This window comes from Chlorocebus sabaeus, chromosome X (assembly GCF_047675955.1).
Source record: "Chlorocebus sabaeus isolate Y175 chromosome X, mChlSab1.0.hap1, whole genome shotgun sequence".
Lineage (NCBI taxonomy): Eukaryota > Metazoa > Chordata > Mammalia > Primates > Cercopithecidae > Chlorocebus > Chlorocebus sabaeus.
The window spans coordinates 100,707,380-100,729,266 of NC_132933.1; the positions used below are offsets into that span (position 1 = coordinate 100,707,380).

The window sequence follows — 21,887 nt, forward strand, 5'->3', positions numbered from 1 at the left end:
AGCAGGGCTCTCCCAGTGAGGACACCACCAGGCCTACCTAGGTCCCGGTGTGTTCAAGGGCTGGGTGACGTCTGGAGGGGTCTGAGGTAGGGCTGCACATGCTTCAGGTACAAGACAGTGAGGGCAGAGACAGTTTGGTCTCCTGGGAAGGGCTCAGTGGCAGGCAGGGACAGTGTCCAGGGCTTTCTGGAGTTCCCCGGTAATGTCCAGGGCTTGGGAGGACAGAGCCCTAGATAAGGAGGGAAAACATAGCAGTGGAAGGCTCCCTGCCTCCCACTCCCCACCCAGCCCCAGCTTCTGTTTCCCCAGGAGGGGCTGCCATCTCCACCATGGCCAGATCCTGACCCAGACCGGGCTGCCTAATTTGGGAGGCCCAGTGGAAAATGAAAACATGAGTCTCCTTGTCAAAAACTACGAAGGATTTCAAAACAGCAACAGCAGAGCATGGAGCCACATAGGGAGCCCTGGTGAGGGTTGGACTGCATTGGTTGCACACCCCAGAAGCTGTCCGTCAGAAAGGCTTTGGGTGGGTCTCCATATTGGCTGTCGCTGTGATTTCTGCTTCTCTGGTGCTTGGGTCCATGCTTGGCAACACTGACATTCTGGGACTCTGACAGAAATCCAGTCCCAAAGTTTTACTGGAACACACACACACACACACACACACACACACACACAATGGAGTCCCCTGGTCTGTGGTCTGGGCTGTGGAAGAGATTAGGGATGCCTGGGACTCCACCCCTGGCATCATAAATTTAATGCTATTTGGCCAGGACCTCCCCAGACACCCTTGTGCACATAGCGGGCACATGCCTGTCCTTGGATCAGGGTGGGGGTCGTCACCATAAGCCACAGGAGTGAGTTTGAGCACTGTGTGTGGAAGGCACTTGAGATACGAAAGCTCCACCGGAAAGGAACAAGCAGCAGCCCTCAGAGGCAGGGTGCTGGCCAGGTCACGGCCTCCTCAGGCCTCCAGGCTTGCTGGACACTCCCCCTTTCACGTCACCTTGCAGAGGTGGGGCCTCACCAGGGACCCACTCCCTCTACCCTGTAGGGGCAGCGCTGAGGGCACCTGGGAAGAGAGGAGGAGAGCAGGGAGGCAGGAGCACCTTGGTGGGAAATGGGGGTGGACTGGACTGCGTGTCCTGCAGGAGGGTCAGATCGGCCACCCTGGAGATGGCCACCACCTCGCTCACATGGCAAACAGGAGACCCAGGCAGGCTTCCCTCCTGCCCCCAGCCTGGGACCTTCTGTAGACCCCACACCGCAAACGCCCACAGTCCATGTCAGCAAGTGTTTTCTGAGGCCCTGCTGTGGCAGTGGACAGCACTCACAACCTTCTCCCAGCCGGGCCTGCTTCTTCTGATCACTCCTGCCCCAGGCCTGGTGATAGACGAGCATTGGTGCATTCGCTTGTTTCCAGCTATTGATATCATGCATAAAGTTGTTCTGAATATTCATATACAATTTCTTGTCTGGACCTATGTTTCCATTTCTCGGGCAAGTCTGAGAGGTGGGGGCAGTAAGGCCATTTCATGGTCTCAGCCAACTGAGGCTCTGAGAGGGAAGACGCTCTCCCCAAGTCACACAGCCAGGAAGTGGCAGAGCACAGACTTGAACCTGGGACCCTCTGAGGTCGGGGTGCGTGCACTGGGCCCTGCTGTCGGCCGCTCCTGCCATCCAGGGGCTCGCAGTGTCCTGGGGGTGATAAACCCACCTGCTGCGCGCTCTCTCCTGACACCCACCCTCCCGCCCATGTGCACATACCGCTCCCCATCTCCCTTCATTGTGCATGATCGCCACCCCTCACGGCTTCCCTGAACGACAGGTTCCACCCTAGGTTTCTGAGGCCTGCCACCGCCCTCCCAGCCTCCTGAGACATCAGGTTGGGTGTTTTCCTTCCTGGGCATCCATCCTGCTGCTCCTCTTTGTTTTCGTCGTCATCAGGCCCTGGGCCAAGGGCGTTTTGCCCACTACCTCATGACACCCTCAAAGATCGTCTGAGCTACTACTGTGCATTTGAGGAAACAGACTCAGAGAAGGGAGGTGACTTGCCTGAGATCTCTGACCCAGCTTTGCCGCTGCCTCCACTAGTGACCTTGGCCCAGCCTCTTCTCTTGACCAGTTGTATATCGTTTGGTGTGGCATGTGAAGAACCATTCACATGGTTGGCACATTGATTATGATTTGTCGTCTTAATACTGAAGTATAAGAGTGCTTTTTTGCGTGCAAACTTTTCCATTGTCGGGTAGTATATATTGCAAACATTGCCACAATGAATGGTTTGCTTTTTCATTTCTCTAATGATGAAAAGCCAGATTTCTAAATTTGATGAAATTCCCTTAACGTGTTTTTGCGTGGCCATTGCTTTCTGTGTCATAGCTAGAAGAGTCCCTCGCCTACAGCAAGTTTTTCAAGGCTTTATCCTGAATTCTCTTCCAGAGGTCTTATGCTTTAGCTTTTGTGTTGACATTTAGGATCTTCACAAACTTCAGAGGTTTGAAATCATACCAATTATCTTTTCTGACCACAATGGAATGAAACTAGAAAGCAATACCAGAAGGAGAATTGAAAATGTCACAAATAGGTGGAAATTACAACACTCTCTTCAATAACCAATGGGTCAAAGAACAGACCACAAGGAAATTAGAAAGCATCTTGAGACACATGAAAATGAAAACACCACATACCACAACTAAGGAGATGCAGGGAAAGCATAGTGTTAAGAGGGAAGTTTATTGTGGTAAATGCTTACAGTGAAAAAGAAGACAGACCTCAAATCAACGGCCTGTCTTTATGTTTCGAGAACTAGAAAAGGAAGAACAACGTAAACCCAAAGTTAGCAGAAGGAAGGAAGTAATAAAGATTAGAGCACAAATAAAGGAAATAGAGAATAGACAAATAATAGGGAAAAAAAAAACAGTGAAACTAAGAGCTGGTGTCTCTGAAAAGGTCAACATAGGTTAAGCAGATTCAGAGAAAAACAGAGAAGGGTCAAATAACTAAACTCAGAACGACGGAGGGGCATTACAATTGATACTACAGAAACAAAAAAGATTAGAAAGAGAAGACCAGGAACAACTATATCCCAACAAATTTGATACTCTAGAAGAAATAGATAAATTCTGAGAAACACACGCTGCCAAGACCGACTCCTGAAGAAGTAAAAAATCTCAGCAGATCTCGACAACTCGTAAGGAGACTTAACCAGTATTCATCAACCTCCCAACATAGAAAACCCCAGGACTAGATGGCTTCAGTGGAGAATTCTACTAAACATTTAAAGAAGAATTAGGACCAGAAACATACGGACACACACACACACACACACACACACACACACACTTCCCAAAAGAATGTTTATGCATACATATTCAACAAAAGCCTAGCACACCGAGTTCAACAGCACATGAAAGGCCCATGACCACGTGGGATTTATTCGTGGAATGCAAGGAAGTTTCGATCAATGAAAATCAACTAATTTAGTGTACGGTATCAACAAAATGAAGGACAAAACCACATGATTGGCTCAATTGATGCACTAAAAGCATCTGACAAAAGTCAGCTCCCTTCGTGACAAAAACACTCAAACTCCTTGGAACAGAAGGAAACAACCTCAGCGTTACAAAAGTCCTATATAAAATACTCACTGTGAACACTGTACTAGATGCCGAAAGAGTGAAAGCTTTTCCTCCAAGATCACGAGCAAGGCAGAGATGCCCGCTTTTGCTACTTCTTCTCAACATAGTCCCGGAAGTTCGGAGGGCAATTAGGCAAGAAAATGAAATAAAAAGGCATCCTTTTTATTTCACTTCCTTTTATCTTTAGAAAAGGCATCCTTTTTATTTCCTATTTTCTAAATAACCCATAGCTCAAGGAAAACATCACCAATGAAATCACAAAGTATTTTGAACCTGATGAAAACTTATGGGATATATTTTAATTGTCTAGATTGCATGAAAAAGAAAGACACAACATTTGCATCTTTCCCAACCATGTTGAGCAACAGATTAAACCTGAAGAAAGCAGAAGAAATGAAATAACAATAAAAGTACAAATCAGTTAAAGATAAAACAACACAGCCAGAGGTGGTTTTTTGTAAAGATGATGTGATTAAGACATGCCTTGTGTGGGCCTGAACAAAAAGGAGAGAAATAATGAAGCAACCAGTGTCTGGAGTGGCTAAGAAAACATCACTATGGGCAACGAAGATATTAAAGAGATCATTATTCAAAATCATGAACAGCTTTATGCCCACAAATGTGAAACTTTGGATAACAAAATGACAGAAAACAGACTAAACATCTGAATTGTCCTACAAATTCTAAACGGGCGGAATCTGAAGGAAACAACAGCAACAGCCACAAGAACCTACAGGCTCTGATGCCGCCACCGATTGATTCTACAAAACATTTGTGAAGGAAAGAATGTCAATCTTATCTTCTTGCCAGGTAACATAAAAAAAGGGAAATGCTTCCCATCCCATTTTATGAGGCAAAAACCTTAAAGGGCATGGTAAGAAATGAAATGCACAGGCCTATCTTTCACATAAGCACAGAAGAAGAAATCTTGGATAAAGCATTAGCAAAACAAATCAGTTAAATCTCCAAAAATGAAAACGTATCACAAACAAGTCGAGTATTCTCGAAATGAAGCGGTTCAGCGCTTGAAAAATCTCTCTCAGAAGTAATGTGTGAAAGAGAAAAAATATGATATTCCCTACAGATGCAGGAAGGGTATTTCACGGGTTTGATTTTTTTAAATGACCACGCACTTATGATAAAACCTCTTAGCCAACTGCAAATAAAAGGGAACGCTCTTGATTCAGTTGGAATATTTTTTAAAAGCCTACGAAAACAACGATACTTGCTGGTGACATGTTGACAGCTTTCCCTCCGAGATCAGGGATAAATAAATAAATAAATACCGCTACATCCACTGTCACCACTTACAGTGCCATGAAGGAAGAAAAAGTAATCAAAGCAGTCCTGCAAGCACAGCCTTAAATGCAAAAGCATGTCAACTAAAGGACATCCTTGTGAACGTGCACCACAATAATAACACTAACACTCCAGCGCTGGAAACTACTGAAGAGTCCATTAGAAATAAAAGGCATGAATAAATTGTGGCATTGTCATACAATTCAAAATACTGCGCAGGAAGGCAAAGAAACGAAATTCAGCTACACAGCACGACAGAAGTCAATAGTAAGGAGAAAAACCTTACTGAAAACCCAAGAGAAACCCAGATTACAAAATATGTACTGTAAAATATGTACTGTACTGATTCTACGTACCTGTAATGCGTTCACAAACAGGCGGGATTATCTTCAAGTGTTAAAAGTCACAAGAGTGGTTAGATTGGCCGAGGTGGAAGACAAGAGTGACTGGCATGAGAGTGCTTTTGAGCTGCCAGCAATACAGTACACCATTTCTTAACCCAGATCGTAGGGGATCAGATGTCCCTGTGGAACCATTTACTGAGCGGTACCTTCATTTTTCATGCAACTCCATTTTTGTATTATATTCCACTACAATGTACACAAAGATATTTAAATGAATACAATCCCAGGAATGTCCATAAACAATGGATTCTTCAGCGATTTGTATATTCTCTGACCACAATGCCACAATGGGATCTAGAAATCAATAACAAAAGATCATTACAAACCCCCGTATGTGTTTGTAAATTAAGAAACATCCTCCTTAGTAACCCATGGCTCTAAGAAAAACTAACGTTGAAATGAGAAAATGTTTTGAGCTTACTAACGAAGCAAACTCCAGAGGTCTTTGCCTGCCAATATTACTAAGTCTCCTCTCAGGGGAAGTTTAGATTACACAGGAAGACTCTCCTGCATCTCTGAGAAGGGGCAAGATGCCAGCAATCTGGACGCCAAACTCCAGCGGAGGTGAGGGACTGCAGATTGCTGTAGACAGCAACTGAAATCCCTACGCTGGGTTGGGATGTATGCCTTCAAGCGAGTCTGAAGTTCCAAAGCCCATAAATCTGCTGGTTCATGCTGTGCAGACAGTACATTTGTCCTCCAACTCCCAGAGTTGGGGGAGAGTGATTTGTCATGCTACGAGGAGCTGAGAGGGGATCTGGGTGTCTAAGTGATTTTTAACTACACTTTCTAGAGCAATCATGCAATTTACAGCCCCCACCATTACCAACAAGATGCAGGGATACACGGCAATGCCAGTGTGGTAGACAGCTGGAAGGTCTGGTGACAGGGGTAAGTCGGTTGCTTTCCGGCTGTCCTCACTGCCAGTTGATGCTCAAGCTCTCTTGGCAACACAAGTGAGACTCTGTCTCTAAAAAAGCAAAACATAAAAAAAAAAAAAAAATTAACATGTAGTCCCAGCTACTCTGGAGGCTGAGGCTGGAGGATCCCTTGAGCTCAGCAGTTCGAGGCTACAGGGAGCTATGATCGTACCACTGCACTCCAGCCTGGGGGACAGAGCAAGCACCCGCCACGCCCTCCAAAAAGATCAAGCTCTCTTAATCAGCTAAGTCAGATGTCACTCACCTGTTTCCTTACCATCTTCTGCTACTTTCTTTCTTTTGTCTCCTCAGCCAGTTTCTTTGTCTTTATGGGGTAAAGCCTTAAGAAAGAAGGATGTAGCCAGGAAAGAGGGAGGGGGAAGAGAAGGGAGAAGTGAAGGTGAAAAAGAGAAGAGGTGAGTGAAGTACATGACCAAAGGTGCCCTGGGGAACCTGGGAGCAAGAACAAGGGTCCCCAGGCGAGTTGAAACTACCCCTCGTGCTCTTTGGTCTGTTGGGTGCTCCGGTTGCAGGGAATGAGCATCCGGTTGGACTTCAGGAGAACTCACACTTTGGGGTGTGGAGGGCAGGACACCATGAGAGGAGTCCCACCCTGCTGCAAAAGATAGAAGAGGAGAGTTGTCCCCAACATAAAAGGGAAGGCAGTGCCAGAAAGAGGCAAGCAGAGGATGGTGGATGGCAGAACAGAGACTATCATCAATGACATTTTCTTCACTGAGCCCACCCCAGAAATGAGCTCCCTTCCTGTGCACTCTCACAGCTCCTTGTTGAATCTCATATCACTGATGGTAATTTGCAGAGGAATAATTAAGTTGGTGATTCACTTTAGGATGTACTGCCCTCCGAGGCTGAAAGCTAAACACATAGGGCCCACGTTACGCCCAGTGCCACTTAAGGAACTAAGGATTAGTCACTGGGTAAGTATCAGGGGAAGGGAGGGTGGGGAGGGTGAGGGGAAGGAACGGCGTACAGAGAAGGAAAAAGCAAAAGGAGGGGGAAACCAGGGAGGACAACATGCGAAAGGAAAGAGGGAGAGAAAGGGCAGTGAGGGATATGGGAACTCGGAGGGAGGACAAAGGGAAAGACAAGGCATGGAGGCGAGAGAGCAGAGAGGGGAGATGAGGGGTGATGACGGAGGCTGAAGTGAGGTAGGATGAGAGAGGAAAGAGGAAAGAAGTGTAGAGGAATGGATGAGGGAGTAAAGAGAGAGGAACAAGGGGAGAGGTCCTTTACCAAAGGGTGATTGATGAGCGGGGGGCAAGACGAAGGGGCAGTGAGGGAGAAAGGGTAAGGAGGAGAAAACTGCCAGCGTTGAGAACTCTACTGTGCCTCTGGAAAGAGGGGATCCCCATTCCAGGTCAATCTGGGGCTCCCCATGGGACTATCTCAGAGGGAGGAGCTGGATAAGCCAAGAGCAAAGGGTGCACGGGACCCCTCTTGCCTGGCTGCATGTGTCATTCGGGGCCTTCCCACCCAAACAGGGCAACCGGTCACATCAACAGCCACCTCTGATGAATCCAAGCTCTGCACCGGATCCTCCTTTACCCTGCCTGTTTCAACAAGCAAATTTAAGGGAATCACTCCCCTTCCTGGGATCCCTCCCTGACTGTATCAGTTGCAACCCCTTTCATGGTGGCAGAGACCTGGCCTCTCCCACAAGAACCCTACGGGCCAGCCAGTGTGATGCACCGTACATCATCTCTGTTCAGGATGAAGCCTGTGTGTGTGTGTATGGGGTGGGAGTGTGTGTGTGGGGTGTGTGTGTGTGTACTAATAATCGCAGGGATCAATACATCTGTGGGAATTGTGAATTCTTTCGATGTGACTGCCTTGCTAGAATCCCCTCTCCCAGGGGCCTTTATTTCAAGGACCAACTCTGCTTTTCTCCCACAGCCCAATGAATGCATCAGACACTCAGCTTCAGTTCCCATGGCAACAGGGGCTAATGGTCTAGAGACTAAGGATGAGACAAAGACAAACGCAGAGAAATGTGCGTGTTCTGTCTTCCTCTGAGGTACGCAAGCCCCTATTCAGGGATTGAAAAGAACATTCGCTTTAGTTCTACCCTGCCCTCCCCTCGATGCTGGGTGGAGGAGGGCAGAAATGCAGACGGGCCCGACATGAATCCAGAATTTCTACATCCTCTCAATGCACCTGCACGGCTTGGAGACAGGCTTGTTTGTCCCCGAGCCATCATGTTACCAACAATGTATTGTACCTGTAAACCATGCCTGTGGAACCTAGGATTCCCGCTACCCCAACTCACTTTCCTCTTTCCCACCCTCTAGCCTCTATCATAGTAGGGGAGTTTTTTCAGTCATTCTGATTTTCTGACAGGAAGTTCCAGCCAGCCGGATTTCAGAAGCGCTGTCTCAGAAGGGCTCCCTGATCCTTCCTGCCAGAGTCACATAGGACACACCTCCTCCCTCTTCTCCTCTGTGGCCTGTTAGACCTCCGCCCAGACCATGGGACCAGTTCCTAGGACTCCCCCTTCCTGCCACACTCCTGTTCCGCCTAGCCTTGGGGAGACTCCGAGGAGGGAGGTTTCTGGTAGTCTCCCACTTCTGGAAGCAGCCCAACTAATGAGAGGCCTCTTCCCTGCCCCTCTTCCTGAGAAGCCCAACACCTCCTGTGTATTGGCTCCCCTTACCAGAGGCTGGACAAACAGGGTGCCAGGCAAGACATGAGACGTCTCACACTGTAGATTTGTGATAAACAACAACTCAAAAGCTGGGCAAATGCCCCCAACTTCCCCTCTCTTCTTTCCGTTTATTCCAGCGAGTGTCAGAAATCCCTTTGTCCAGCTGCACTCTCCTCTCCTGGGACCCAGCCGCCCTCCATTTCCCATGTCCTGGAACCCCTCAGTCCAAAATATCTAAATAAACTCCACTTCACTGCAATGGTGCAACCCACACCCGTAGCCATGCCCTATGCCAGAAGGAACCACATGAAGTCCTGCCCATCTTCCCCACCTCCACGGATGTTGCACGACATCCAGTCTCCTCTGGGTCAGGGGGTTTGTCTCATATGCGCTCCTGAGTGCTCACCTGCCAGTGACTCCCCTGTGTTTCACACCCCTCTCAGGGGATCTCAGATCCACTCGGCTGCTGGTCTCTGTCTGGATGACCACGACCAGTTTCCCCTGGAGAAGGACCGATGCGGAATGGCAACGCCAGGAAGGCAACGCTTCGCTTGACTGCTCTGCTCCATAAATCCCCAAAAACACCACTCACAGGACTGTAGATGCTATGCCAGTTACAGACTTCAGTGAAGGATCAATAGTGACTACATGAAATGACAGTGGAACAAACTACTAGCGAGCGATGGCTAAGTATCCATGCTGCTAACATCCAAAAAGAATCACCCACCCCCTGCCTCCCACGGAAAAGATAAGATCTTCTGAGGACATTCCATTTCCGGTGAATTCCTGTTCATGGCTTTTCTTCCTGTTTTGAGCACTGCCCTTTTCTCTCCCTGGAAAGGAGGAAGTCCCCTCCATTAATCTGCTTCATTGTAGGGATTTCTTTATTTCTCAGTAATGGGATCTGTCTATGTCTCCACCTCCCTGTGAACACATGAACAGCCAGAGACAATCCCCAAACACCAAGGAGCTATGAGTGTCACATAATCCCTCACCTAGCTCTGTGCAGTGGCTCACACCTATAACCCCAGCTATGCAAGACACTGAGGCAGGAGGATTGTTTGAGGCCAGGAGCTGGACACGAGCCTGGTCTATGTAGTGAGACCTCATCTCTAAAATTATAAAAATCGAAAAAATTAGCCTTATATGGTGGCACGCATCTGTGGTCCCAGCTACTCGGGAGACTCACGTGGGAGGATCACTTGAGCCCAGGAGTTTGAGGCTGCAGTGAGTTATGACAGTACCACTGCATAGAGCTTTGGGAGGCTGCACTTTGAAGCCATGAGTTCAAGACCAGCTTGGGCATCACAGCGAGACCCCATCTGCAGAAAAAAATAAAATTAAATTTAAAAAATTAAAAATATCTCTGACCGATACATTTCTCAAAATTTGAATTTGTCAGTTTACATTAACCTGCGTTACTCAGCCTGGATCCTATGGACTTCAAACTTCATTTTCTCATCCTCTGGACATCTCTGCCCTGGCAATCCCTCATTCTCAGTTTGGCCATCCCCGGGGATGGAGGTTATCAGTATGGCTTTAACTGAGAGTATGACGCATGGGGCTGGTGGCTCATATTTTCAACAAAGTCAGCCTCTCTGGTTGATCCTATTTTTACCCCTCACTGTTTCACAGTTTGTATTCCTGCAGATGTCCACTGTTTCTCTGCATCTTCACATTCTCCTGCTCCAGCGGTTATTCCCATCAGCATACAATTATGCTCCACTGTCCTCCATTTTAAACAAATACCTTCCCTTGGCAACACTTCCCTACCGGCTGTTCTCCTACATACCTGCTGCCTTTCACAGCAAAACTTTTCTGGTAAGTTGTCTGAACAGGTTGTTACCACTTCCTCGTCTCCACCTCCGATGTCTTGCATGGCCTTCTGTCCTCCAATATGCTTTTTTTGTTTTTCATGTTCTTTAATAACTTACACGATGTCAAATCCAATTATCATCCCTCTGACCTGGCTTGCCCTCTTAGTAGCATTGAACGTGCTGCCCACTATCGATCTCTTGAAATCTTGTGGATTCCATGAAACCATCCTCTTCTGGTGATCTTCCTTCCAGGATAGATCCTATTCTTTGAGTTATTTCCTGTCTCCTCTTCTTCTAAACTCCTCTACTTGTTGATATGCTCCAGATTGTGGCCTTGTTTCCTCTTTTTCTACATTTTTTCTCTAAGAAATTTCCTTTCACTTTATAGACGTAAAGAACACCTACATCTGCCACCTCCTGTATCCATCAGTATGTTTGGTTAGAAACAACAGAAAAACACTCACGATTGCTCAACCAAAAAAAAAAAAAAAAAAATGGCTGCAAGAATACCAGGTTGCACATGGAGTCAGTAAGAGGGCTGCATAACCAGGATTGGAAAGCAGGTAGGATTCATGGGAGTCTGAGACATAAAAACAATCACGAAGGTCATGCCTGAGAAATAGCTTTGTCTAGACATGGTTCTTGGAACCTTGCTACTCTGCCAGAGAGGCCGCTTTGGAAGCCTCCTACCGCATTTAATTTTTCAGCCTTCTGGAAGTCTTCATATAGGTTTCATTTTGTAATAATTCAAAAATATCCCTCCGACTTGTATCCTAATATATTAGCACGTATGTTAACTTAGGAATAAGTTATGAACATTTTGAATTCCTTCAGCGATTCTTTCCTCCTTCATTAAAAGAAACAGCTTTATTGAGATATAATTCAGATACCACAAAGCTCACCCTTTAAAAGAGTACAGTGCAGTGTTTGTTAGTATATTCAAAAAGTTGAGCAACTCCCATTCTGTAGGCGGCCTTTTCACCATGTTGATTGTTTCATTTGGTTCACCATAGGTTTTTGGTTCGACATAGTGTCACCTATCTAATGTGGCTTTTTGCTGCTTGTGCTTTTTGTCATATTCGAGAAGTCATTTCCAAGTCAAATGCCATGGAACTTTTCACCTATGTTCTCTTCTAGGAGATTTATTGGAAAAGATATTTGAAAAGGATATATATGATAAAGGATTAATATCCAAGCTATACAAGGAACTCCTACAACACAATACCAAAAAAGAAGACAACAAACTGACTAAAGAATGGGCAAAAGACTTGAATAGACGTTTCTCCAAAGAGGACATGCACATGCCCAACAGTGTATGAAAAAGTGCTCAACATCACTACTCATCAGAGAAATGCAAATACAAACCACAATGAGCTACCACCTCACACTTTGAAAGATAGCTATTATCAAAACAAGAAAGAAAAAGAAAAAAATGAGAGAAAGAAAGGAAGAAAAGAAAGAAAGAAGGAAGGAAGGAAGGAAGGAAGGAATGAAAAGAAAGAAAGAACGAACGAACGAACGAAAGAAAGAAAGAAAGAAAGAAAGAAAGAAAGAAAGAAAGAGAAAGAAAGAAAGGAAAAAAGAAAGAACAACAAGTGTTGTTTTGGAGAAGATGTGTAAAAATTCCAACACGGGCACACTGGGGTAGGCACGTAAAGTGGTGCAGCCACTATGGAATACACCATAGTGGTTCCTCAGAAAATTAAAAATAGAATGACCATATGATCTGGCAATCCCACTTTTGGGTATATAACCAAAAGAATTGAAATCAGGACCTTGAAGGGAATATATGCACTCCCACCTTTATTGAAGCATTACATCTAACAGTCAAAATTTTAAAACAATATGGAAACAACCTAAATGTTCATCGACAGATGAATGCATATTAAAAATGTGGTATATACATAAAATGGCACATTACTCAGCCTCCATGAAGAAGGAATTCCTGCCATCACACACAAATAATGTGGGTTCTAAATATTTCAGCTGTCTAAAATAGTCAATCTTAAAATCCAGAGTGCAATGTCGGCTGCTTGAACCTTGAGGGAGGGGGAAACAGGGAGTTGCTGTTCTATGGGTATAAAGTTTCCATTGTGCAAGGGGAATACATTCTTGAGATCTCCTGTACAAGCCTGTGCCTATGGTTAACAATATGGCATTCTGCACTTAAAATTTTAGTGAGGGCGGATCTCATGTTACATGTTCTTAGTACAATAAAATAAAATTTAGAAAACAGAAAGTTGTGCAACTATCACAACCATGTAATTTAAAAACTGTTTTATTTAAAAAAACACACTGTATGTATTTAAGTGACTTAATCTCCCCTCTTCTTCAAACCACTGGTACCCTCTGATCTATCTTCTGGCTCTCTGATTTTGCATGTAGTGAATGTTTTTTATAAATCAGATCATACAATACATGACCTTTTTGACTGGCTTTTTTCAGCAAGCACTGTGTTTTCCAGATTAATCAATGTTGTGGCTCGTACATTTGATTAACTACCATATAATGGTTACTCATTCAACTGTTGATGGACATTTAGATTCTTTCACTTTTTGGGTTTTATGGATGAGGCTGTTATGGACACTCTTGTACAGGATTTTACCTGAGTTACTTTTTCAAATCTCCTGGGTGAATACCTAGAGTGGACTTGCTGGGTCATAAAGGAACTCTAACTTTTGGAGGAACTGCTGCACCCTCCCCCAAAGTGATTGAACCATCTTACAATCCCATGAGAAATGTCTTAAGATTCCAGTTCCTCCACAACCTTGCCAACATTTGTCATTGTCTGTTTGATTTCAGCCATCTTAGTGAGTGGGAAGTGGTATCACAACGTGGATTTGACTTGCACTTCCCTAATGACTAATGACACTGAGCATCTTTTCTTGAGCTTATTAGCCATTTGTGTATGTTCTTTAGAGAAACATCTATCACAATCCTTTCCCACTTTTATTTGGGCTGTGTCTTTTTTATTAGGCAGTCGTAAGTGTTTATTAGATATTGCAAATAGAGTCAAATATGAGATATATGATTTTCCAGTCTTTTCAATCATCTCATCTCATAAGTTGTCTTCCTTGTCCTTGATGGTGGGCTTTGAAGCACAAAAGTATTTAATTTTAATGAAGTACAGCTCCTCTGTGTTTCATGTTCTTCACCCGTGATATGGGTACCATATCTACAAAGCCAATTCCAATTTCAAGGTCATGAAGATTACCCCCAAAGTTTTTTTCCCAAAGTTACATAGTTTTTTTCCCCTTAGGTTTATGTCTGTCATTCATTTTGAATTAATTTTCAGACATGGCATGAGATGGTGGGTCCGCTTCATCTTCCCCACGGGCATAACCATTTGTCCCAGCACCCTTGGTGGAAAATGCTATTCTTTCTCACTTTGAGTTGCCTTGAGACACCTGTCGAAAATCAATTCAACTTAAAAGAAGAGGTTTATTTCTAAAATTTGCATTTTTATGACACTGATATATACCTAAATTTATGCCAGTACCACAACACATTGATTACTGTAGCTTTGCAGTAAGTTTTGAAATAGAGACGTGTGAGTCCTCCATCGTTGCTCTTTTTCAAGATTGTTTTGGCTTTTCTGGGTACCTTGCATTGCCAGGAGAACGCTAGAATCAGATTGTCAATCATGGCAAGAAAATCCTGGTGGGATTTTAAACAGAGAGTACGTTGTATCTGTAGATCCACTTGTGGACTGTTGCTATTCTAATGATACACAGTCTTCCCATCCATGCATAAGGGACACCTTCACATTTCTTTAGGTCTCCTTTAATTTCTTTCAATAAGGTTTTGTAGTGTTCTCTGTACAAGTCTTACACTTCTTTTGTGAAATTTATTTCTAACTATTGTGTTTCTTTGGATGCTATGATAAATGGAATTGTTATAAAAATATCCTTTATTGGATTATTCATTGGTAGTATAAAGAAATAAAATTGTGTGTTTTACATTGATGTAGATATTATATAGAATAAACTCAATGACTCGTCCTAATAGTATTTTATTTTCTGGCTTCTTTAGTGTTTTCTACGTACATGATAATGTCATCTGTGAGCAGAGAGAGTTTTACTTATTCCTTTCAAGTCTGGAGGTCTTCTATCTCTTTTTCTTGCCTAAATGCATTAGCTAGAAGCTCTTGTACAATGTTAAATAGAAATGGTGAGAGCACACATTGTTGCTTGTTGAGGGTGAAAGTTTTCAGCCTTTCACCATTAATCATGATGGCAATTGCGGGTTTTTCATAGAGTCTACTGAGTTGCAGAAGTGCCTTTTTTCTCCAGTTTTTTCATATTTTTTTTAATTGTGAAATGGTTTTGGATCTGTCACAAGTTTTTCTGTGTCTATGGAAATGATGATATGGGATTTTTATTTGGTTAGTGTGGTATATTATATTGATTGATTTTTGTACGTTGAACCAACTTTACATTCCTGGAGCAAGTTCCACTTGGTCTTTGTGTGAAATCTTTGTGTGTGTGTGTGTGTTCGCACGTGCACGTGTGTGTGTTGCTGAATTAGGTATGTGTGAAATTTGTGGAGGAGATTTGTGTATACATAACAGATATTCACCTGTAATTATGTTGGTGATCTCCTTCTGATGCCTTGTCTAATTTTGGAGTTTGGTTAAAGCTGGGCTCAAAAACCTAGCTGGGAAGGTTACCCTTCTGTTCTTGAACAATCTTGTGAAGCCTTGGTGTTAAGTGTTCTTTAAATATTTGGTAGAATTCCACCAGTTACCTCTGGACTTTTCTTTGGGGAAATATATCTGTTAGTAATTCAATCCCTTTACTTGTTGTAAATCAGTTCAAATCTTCTACTTCTCCTTTAGGCAGTTTCAGTAGTTTGTGTGTTTCTGGACATTTGTCCTTTTCAGAAGATTATCTAATTTGTTGATATGCTGTTGTTCACAGTATTTCCCATAACCTTTTTATTTCTGTAAGATTGTATTAATATCCTATATTCTAGTTTTGAGTTTTGTAATATGCATCTTTTCTATTCTTTTGTAGTCTGGCAAAAGCATGTCAATTTTATTGATCTTTGTTAATGAACCAACTGCTGGTCTTTTAAATTTTCTCTATTATTTCCTATATTATTTTTATTTCTATCACTCTAACAGTACTTATTTCCTTCCTTCTGCTTGTTTGGGGTTAGTTTAATTTTCTTGCTCCTGTATCTTAACATAAAAATTTAGGAGAATTGTTTGAGAGCACTACTCTTTTTTTTTTTAATATAGGCGTTTATAGCTATACATTTGCATCTAAGAGCTAATTTAGCCACATCCTACAAGGCTGGGATCTTGTGTGCATCTTTCTCCCTTCAGTTGTGTCCATTTTTGCTTCATGTATTGTGGGGGCACTATTGCTATGTGTCTATATATTTTTGTAACAATCTTTACATCTTCTTGATGGATTGAGCACTCTACCATGATAAAACGTCCTTCTCTGTATCTAAATCAAATTGTTGTCTCGAAGTATATTTTTGTCTCAGAGAATATTAGTAGAGCCACTCCAACTCTCTTTTCATGATTGTTTCCACACTATACTTTTTCCATGCTTTTATTTTAAGCAATTTATGTCTTTGAAAGTAAAGCACACCTCTTCTAGACAGCATGTAATTGGAGCATTTAAAAAATCTGTTCTGCCAATCTCTCCTTTTGGTTTTGTTGAGGGCATTTTCACCTACATTTATAAAAGATAATGTTCTGTGGTATGCTCTTCTTGTGATGTCCTCTTCTGCCTTTGGTTTCTGGGTAATATTGGTCTCATAGAATGACTTAAGTGAGTTTGAGCAAGTTACTTAACTTTCGTGAACCTCAAAGACTAAGAGGGATGTGAATGGGCTGAGTCTGGAAGGTTTTCTGTTTCTCTAAGCAGTCTTCTCCAGGTGGTGGTAGGGCGGAGGCACCTGCTAGGAGTAGAATGCGGAGCGGATGGATAGTGGGGTCAGATATCATCTTGTGCACCCCTTATCTCCCAGGTCCTCCCTTCACCTTCTTGCCCATCCTGTCTCCCTCCCCATTTACATCTACCACAAGGAATTCGAAGGAGTTTGCGGAACTTTAGGTGAAATTTCTCTTTCTCCAAAAGTGGATTGGATAAGAGGCGCACAAAATATTTCTGAACCCAAATAGTTTTCAGAGAACGTAGGATGATGAGGAAACAATGTGCCGCCATTGAACTTCTATTCTTTCTTCCACACAGTGAAAAGCTTATTTAGTCTTTATTATAGTGGGTAATAAAATCCCTGAGTCCAGAAAATGAAACCTGGGGCAATGAAGAGGCTTCACTGAGGCTTCAGTATTTTGGCTAAGGAAGGGCTTGCTGGGGCACTAGGAGCAGGACTGATGACTGTAGAATCACACGCCATACAGAATGGATGATCGGGCTTCCTCTTACCATGGGAACTCCCAATCTGGTTTGAAAAAGGGGACCCATACATGACATTATTCAATATAATGAAAGGTGCTACATAAGTTGAAGAGCCTTCGAAAAGATGGATGAGAATTAGTCACTGCCATTGAGAAGTTCAGAGTCTGGTGGGAGAGATAAGGCTCATAGACAATGATACTTATCATAGTCAGTATTACCTTTCTTACAGGAACAAAGAGGAGGGAAGAAACAACTTCCTGAGGGAGTCAGAAGCACTTACTCCAAGTTTAAGGGATGAGTTGCAGGTTATCAACCATCAAAGCTGTGGGAATGACATTCCGGGAAGAAGGAACAGAATTTGCACAGAAGGAAGCTGATTTGACACACATTTTTTGAGAACTCTGTCTTCCCCAAATACTGTGCAAGGTTTGAGAGCTACAGAGGAAATCAACAATGCCTCTGTCCAGATCACTAAAGAATCCATGTACCCTGAGCTGGCAAGGGAAACATTCACAAACCAGTTCTCATCATTTTAAAAGGTATAATGACTCCAGGGATGCCTGGGGAAGGCCATCTCATCATTCAGTCAGGTCCCCCACAGGGGAAGTCAGTACCATGCTACGATCACCATTGTTCCCAGTTTTGTAGGTCCAGCAATTAAACGTTGTCCACACATCCAGAGGGAATTGGGCTACAGAAGACTGCCTCACATTGATAAAATTTACCAAAATTATACCCAAATGGTACACAAAATGAGGTCAGGTGCATCATTTGAATGAAACATTGACAATTTTAAAACACGTTAAATAATTTTTCCTAAATGATACATTTTGCCTCACTTGCGTTTGTTTTTTACAGTAACTTTCTATTTACGACAAGTGATGTTGGATTTCCACTTATGGTAGTGATATTAAGTCTCCTTTGAAAGTATACTTACTGATGAAAAACTATTTTGTTCAAAGGAAAACACTGTGCCTTCTAAACACGACAATGAAGATAGCACGTGATATTAATGAATTAAAATTCTAAGCAAACTATAAGAAATGCAAGTGAAGTATTAATGTAGATAGGAAGCATTTGGTATTATAATAGTTTTATCACAATTAAATATGGCGAAAAGAGTGAAGGTAGTAAACGGATGATTACTGAAATCAGGGACCAACTCGAATTTTCTCCCAGAGTCCAATGAATGCGTCAGACACTCAGCTTCGGTTCCCATGGTAACTAGGACTAACGGTCTCGGGACTAAGAATGAGACAAAGAGAAACACAGAGGAATGTTCACATTCTGTCTTCCTCTGAGGTACACAAGCCCCTATTCAGAAAATGAAAAGAACATTCACTTTAGTTCTGCCCTGACCTCCCCTCACTGCTGGGTGGAGGAGAACGGAAAGGCAGAGGGATCCAATACCAATCTTAAGGGTTTACATCCAGGCTTCCTTGTCCCTTAGCCACCATCTTACCAACAATGTATTGTACCTCCAAACCATGCCCGTGGAATCTAGGATTCTTGCTATCCCAATCCACTTGCCCTGTTCCCCACCCACTAGCCTCTATCATAATATGGGAGGTTTTCAGTCATCCCCATTTTAAGTCAGATAGTTCCAGCCCGATTTCAGAAATGCTGCCCCAGAAAAGTTCCCTGACCCTTCCTGCTAGATCACACAGAACAGAACAGACTCCCTCCGTTTTCTCCTCTGTGGCCTGGGAGACCTCAGCCAGATCATGGGACCAGTTCTTAGGGCTCCCCCTTCCTGCCAGACTCCCATTCCACCAGGGCCTGGGGGAGACCCAAAGGAGGGAAGTTTCTGACAGTCTCTTGCTTTGGGAAGCAGCCAAACTAATGAGGGGCCTCTTCCCCATCCCTTTTTCCTGAGTAGCTATCTCCTTTGTATTGGCTCCCTGTATCAGAGGGTGGACAAACAGGGTTCCAGGCAGGACATGACACATTCCACACCATAAATTTGTGAAGAAAAACCACGCAAAAGCTGGGCATAGGCCCCCAACTTCCACTCCCTTCCTTCCATTTATTCCAGCGAGTCTCTGAAGTCCCTTTGTCCACCTGCACTCTCCTTTCCTGGGACCCAGCTGCCATTTCCCATGTCCTGGAAACTCTCGGCCCGAAATATCCAAGTAACTTCATTGTACTATTCCTTTCTTGCATTGCTGTAAAGAAATACCTGAGACTGGGTAATTTATAAGGAAAAAAGGTTTAATTGGCTCACAGTTCTGGAGGCTGTACAGGAAGCCTGATTTTTGGCATCCGCTCGGCTTCTGGCAAGGCCTCAGGAAACTTGCAATCCTAGTGGAAGGCAAAGGAAGAGGGAGCACTTCACAGGGGGAGGGAGCACTTCACATGGGCGGGGCGGAAGGAAGAGAGTCAGGAGGAGATGCTACACACTGTTAAACAACCAGCTCTCATGAGAATTCTATCGTGATAACAGCACTAGGGAAATGATGCCGAATCATTAGAAACCACCTCCATCATCCAATCACCTCCTATCAGGCCCAACCTCCAACACTGGGGATTACAACTGGACATGAGATTTTGGCGGAGACACAGGTCCAAACCATATCCCTCCTCTTCACTGCAATGGAGCAACCCACACCCATAGCTGTGCCCTCCACCAGAAGGAACCACATGAAGGTCTGCCCATCTTCCTGACCTCCATGGACAGTAGGTGACGTCCAGTCTCCTTTTGATCAGGGGCTTTGTCTCATATGCACTCCTGGGTACCCACCCACCAGTGACTCCTCTGTGTTTCACACCCCTCTCAGGGAATCCCAGATCCACTTTGTGTTGGTCTCTGTCTGGATGACTAGGACCAGTCTCCCTTAGAGAAGGGCCAATGGGAAATGGTTATGTGAGGAAGGTAATGCTTCACTTGACTGCTTTGCTCTTAAGTCCCCCAAAAACACCACTTGTTTACAAGACTGTAGACTCTATGCCAGTTACAGACTTCAGTGAAGGGTCAATAGTTTCTATATGAAATGATAGTGGGACAAACCACTAGTGAGCAATGGCTAAATATCATTGCCCCAGGAGTCCACAAAGAACCACCCATCTCCTGCCTCCCTGACGCCTGCAATCCCAGATACTTGGGAGGCTGAAGCAGGAGAATCACTTGAACCTGAGAGGCGGAGGTTGCAGTGAGTCAAGATTGCACCACTGCACTCCAACCTGGGCAACAAGAGTGAAACTTCAACTCAGAAAAAAAAAAGAAAAAGAAAAAGAAAAGAAAAGAAAAAGAAAATATGTCAAATGTTGAAAGTGGGGTGTCAAAGTCTCCAACTATTATTATATTGTTTCTTATCTATCTCTTTAGCTCTAATAATATTTGCTTTATACATCCGGGTGCTCCAGTGTTGGGTGCGTATGTATTTAAAATTGTTATATACTCTTGCTGAATTGATCTGTTCATCATAATACAATGATTTTGTCTCTTCTGATAGTTTTCATCTTAAAATCTATTTTATCTTATATGAGTATAGCTACTCCTGTTTCTTTTGATTTTCATTGGCATGGACTATCTTGTTCCATCATTTTATTTACAGTCTACGTGTGTTTTTATAGGTGAAGTGTGTTTCTTGTAGGCCACAGATCCTTGGATATTATTTTTTCATCCATTCAACTACTCTGTCTTTCTTTTGGAAAGTTTGGAAAGTTTAGTCCATTTACATTCAATATTATTATTGATAGTATGAATTTATTCCTGTCATTTTATTATTTGTTTTCTGATTGTAGTCTTCTCTTCCATTTTTCTTTTCTTCCTATCTTCCTTTTAGTGAAGGTGATTTTCTCTGGTGATATGATTTAGTTTCTTGATTTTTATTTTTTGTGTATTTATTGTATTTTTTTACTTTGAGGTTAACATGTGGCTTGCAAATACTATCTCATAGTGCATTATATTAAGCTAATAACAATTCTGTTTTCTTTAACAAATAAACATACAAACAAGCAAAAAGAAAGGTAATAAATTCTGTATGCCTTAACTTTGTCCCCCAGTTTTTTAATATTTTTGTTACTCTTTATATCTTTTCATATCGTCTGTGTCTTGAACAGTTGTTGTAGTTATTATTTTTAATTGGTTTGCCATTTAATATTTCTTCTTAAAACAAGAGTACTTTACACACTACAGTTACAGTGTTATACTATTCTGTGTTTTTCTGTGTACTTACTACTACCAGAGTGTTTTGTACCTTCAGATGATTTCTGACTGCTCATCAATGTCCTTTTCTATCTGATTGGAGTACTTCCTTTAGCATTTCTTGTAAGACAGGTGTAGTATTGATGAAATCCCTCAGCTTTTGTTTGTCTGAGAAAGTTTTTCTCCCTATGTTTCAAGGATATTTTCACCAGAAATGCTATTCTGGAGTAAAAGGTTTTTTCCTTCAGCACTTTATTTTTTTAAAAATTTTACTTTCAGTTCTGGGATACATGTGCAGAATGTGCAGGTTTTTTACATAGGCATATATGTGCCACGGTGGTTTGCTGCACCCATCAACCTGCCATCTAGGTCAGCACTTTAAATATGTAATGCTACTCTCTCCTGATCAGTAAGGTTTCCACTTAAATGTCTGCTGCCAGGCATATTGGAGACCCATTTTATGTTATTACTTTTCCCTCCGCTTTTTCTCAAGCAGGGGTCTTGCCCTGCAGCCACCACAGCTGAGAATGTTCTGAGTCTAACCTGAATCCAGCAAGTCTTAGAGTATTGTCCAAGGTCCTTGATGTAGTACCTGGATATCATTGCTGGTTATTCAGGAC

General features: G+C 43.1%; 1 long non-coding RNA gene across 1 annotated transcript; it reads right to left on the reverse strand.

The window, feature by feature from the left end:
- Nucleotides 1-5,265: 5,265 nt before the first annotated feature.
- Nucleotides 5,266-6,812, reverse strand: LOC140710777 (uncharacterized). The gene is made up of 3 exons (XR_012091848.1): nucleotides 6,530-6,812; nucleotides 6,171-6,314; nucleotides 5,266-5,638 (listed from the first exon to the last, which is right to left on the reverse strand). It is a non-coding gene; the product is annotated as an uncharacterized lncRNA (long non-coding RNA).
- Between the last annotated feature and the right edge of the window lie 15,075 nt (nucleotides 6,813-21,887).